This window comes from Lactuca sativa, chromosome 3, assembly GCF_002870075.4.
Source record: "Lactuca sativa cultivar Salinas chromosome 3, Lsat_Salinas_v11, whole genome shotgun sequence".
In the NCBI taxonomy this organism is placed as follows: domain Eukaryota; kingdom Viridiplantae; phylum Streptophyta; class Magnoliopsida; order Asterales; family Asteraceae; genus Lactuca; species Lactuca sativa.
Genome location: NC_056625.2, coordinates 251,092,986 through 251,096,285, shown reverse-complemented (window position 1 = coordinate 251,096,285; position 3,300 = coordinate 251,092,986). Strand labels below are relative to the sequence as shown.

At 40.6% G+C, this 3,300-nt stretch overlaps 1 non-coding gene across 1 annotated transcript; it reads left to right on the top strand.

Moving 5' to 3' along the window:
- The first annotated feature begins 2,482 nt into the window (after positions 1-2,482).
- On the top strand, positions 2,483-2,589 carry LOC111898171 (small nucleolar RNA R71). Its single transcript, XR_002852528.1, has one exon. It is a non-coding gene; the product is annotated as a small nucleolar RNA R71 (small nucleolar RNA).
- The last annotated feature ends 711 nt before the right edge of the window (positions 2,590-3,300 follow it).

The window sequence follows — 3,300 nt, the reverse complement described above, 5'->3', positions numbered from 1 at the left end:
TGAATCCATCCCGCTTTACGTTTCTGCTGCAGCCTCCATTGGGATCTCCTTCTTGAGTTTTTGGACTTTATATTTTGTCTTGTACAAATGGATTTTTCTCTTGTATGCCCTCTTCAATTATTCCAATCTCTTTCTTGCATTGATTTCTTCAGCTTTACGCTTTTTCCCTTTACCATGCTTATTTTTCTCCACTCCATCCTTTTCGTGCTCCATCGTTTCTCTTCCTTTCTTATCTTTCTTGATTGACTTTTTGGTTGTTACAAAATATGGTGCTTTGAAAGTGAAAACTTCACACGTAGTAGAGACAATGGCGCGAGGCTTGGTTCTTTTTCTTTTGATTGACATTTCTTCTTGGTCTAGCATATGTGATTCAATAGAAGAGTTATGATTATCACCATTCAAAGTTTTAGGATCCCCTTTATCTTCCAAACTTCCTCTATCCTCCTCTTGGACAGCCGCATCATTCACCAAAATTGTTTCAAGAAAAGCCAAATGTGCATCCTCAAAGTTGATGAGATCTTTAATAGCCTTGTTTTCCTTAAGAGGATTCTTCAAGTAAACATGCAAAACGTGCACATCAGGTTCACGGAGGGTACTAATGGCTTGTAGATTAAGATTTCCATCAGATTGGGATTTTTCGCATGTACTCGTCGAGTCAGCGGGTACGACTCGGCGAGTCAAAGAGTCTTCAACACTTTTGAGGCGTTCTTTGCAGTCAGCTTCCTTCATCAGCCTTTCTATCTCTTCCAAATCTCCCTCGGCATCGGAATTCTCTTCCAAGGATAATAAGAATTGGTTTGGATTGACCTCTTGCAAGTAAGCAAGCTCTCTCTCTAACAATTCATCATCCAAAATTATTGATGAAACCTTATCTTCTTTTGACTCTTTGTGCTTCTCCTTTTTCTCAGCTTCAAAAATTACCAAATCATCTCCCACCGTTAATGTTAGCGTAGATTCACGCATATCTACCAAGGCACAAGCGGTATTCAAGAATGGTCACCCAAGAATGATTGGTACTTTAGAGTCCTCTTCCATGTCTAATATTATGAAGTCAACCGGAAATACTAACTTATCAATTTTGATAAGGAGATATTCACATACTCCCATTGGATGTATTATCGTTTCGGTGGCTAGATGAATCATCATTGGAATTGGCTTTGGTACCGGAAGGTTTAACTTTTGGAAGAAGGAATATGGCATAATATTAATACTTGCACTCGAATCCGTCAATGCTCATGTAGTCATTATGTTCCCAAATTGACAAGGTACGGTGATGCTCCCCAAATCGCCCCTCTTTTCTGGCAGTTCATTTAGCACTATTTCAGCAACTTCTTCTATATTTCTTCTAGTGGTAAAGAGGTTTTTAAGTAAGCTACCATATTTCGGTGTTTGTAGTATCGTTTCAACAAACAGAATATTTACTTGGAGTGCCTTTATGTGCTCCATAAACCTCCTATATTCTTGAATCTGCTCATCAGGTGTGGCTCGACTCGAAAATGGTAAAGAAGGTCGGTAAGGCTTCAAAAGAGAGCAGTTTTTGTTTAAAGGTCTTCGACTTGTCGAGTCCATGTTGGCGACTCGGCGAGTCGAGTTGGGTTTTCTTGAATTCCAGCTAATTACTTCTTTTGTTCTCACCTTGTTGGGATTCTTCTTGATAGAGGTCAGAGGAGTGTAAATTGGCTCATAATCTGTTGTTATTGCATTCACATGCGCCATACTTGGATTTTGCTCGGTATTGCTAGGAAGTTCACCGGGTGCTCTTTGGTTGATTCGTTGTGCAAGCTAACCTAGCTATTTTTCAATGTTATGAATAGATGCTTGCTGATTCCTAAGCATATTTTGTTGATCCTTCATCATAGCTTGATGTTCTCTAAGCATATTTCGTTGCTCTTTCATTTCAGCATTTGTATCATTGTGCCTCTTCTCAAATGCGACTACAAATCTTGTGAACATATCTTCCAAGTCAGCTTTCTTCTCCAGCACCGGTTCCTCTTTTTGATAAAAGCCCCTTTCTTTTTGCTTAAATTTCTCCTCTTTGGCCTTTCTATACTCATCATAAGGAAGCCAATCCTTCTTGGGTTTCCGCCAATTGTCATCATACCTATCACCACTTGAATAGCACACCTGCATCCTCCGGTTCCCGTTCTCGTCAAGATCACAATCTTTAGTGAGATGAGGCCCTCTATAATTCTCACAGCCGACCCTAATGACATGGATGGATTGGTCCATCTTAGTCATTCTTCGATCCAAACTCTCTAGTTTAGCCATCATTGCTGCCATGCTATCATTAACTGAGTTCACCGCCCCCCGACTTAGCTCATTCCTTAGGTTATGATATTCTCTAGAGTGCTTAGAGAATTCTTCAATTAGTTCTTTGATTTATGGGGGTGGCTTCTTAGTGAGAGGTCTTTGCGAATCAAGGAGTTGCCTTGTGGTCACATTCACTCCATCATAGAAAATGGAGACTTCTTGTTGGCTATTAAGATCATGATGTGGGCAATTCCTTAGTAAACCTTTATATCTCTCCCAAGCCTCATAAAGGGATTCTCCAGCTTGTTGTTCAAAATTAGCTATGGATTTCTTCAAATTGGCTATTTTCGAAGGAGGGCAAAAATGATCAATAAATTCTTCTTTCATCTTAGCCCATGTAGTGATGGATCCGGGAGGGAGTGATTTGAGCCAATCTTTCGCAACTCCTTTGAATGTGACAGGAAGCATGTGAAGTAAAACGGTTTCGCGAGGTACATTTGGAACATTAAAGTAGTCGGCTACATCGTTGACCTCGTCCAAATGTTTGTACGCGTCTTCGTGATCTTTTCCATAAAAGAGAATTTCCTTAAGTTGAGCAAGTATGTGGCCTTTGAGTTCGAAAGTAGTTGTCGCGGGAATCACGGGTTGCATGAGTCCTGGGCCGGTATCGTCATGTATCCTCTTCTTCCATTCACCCATAGGAACTTCATCGATGTTAGCCATTGTGTTAGCGGGTTCGTCTTCAAAATCGCTTCCTTCTTCGGATTCGGTTTCTTCCCTTTCGGTTTCGTACTCGGTGTCCTTCTTCGGTTCTTCGTCCTCCACTAAAGAGAAGTTGGATTCTCTTACTTTCTTGCCCTTTTTCATACTAAAAACAGCTTTTATATTCTTCAACGGTGAATTCTTCGATGTTGCGGTTTCTCCTACGTTCTTGCCTTTGTTTTTTCTCAAGGTTACTTCTGGGTCTTCAAGCGGTGGAATCAAAGGTGTACCTCCTCCCATGGTCATAAACGAACTGCAAACAAAACAGAAAGCACGCGTAAAAAGAAC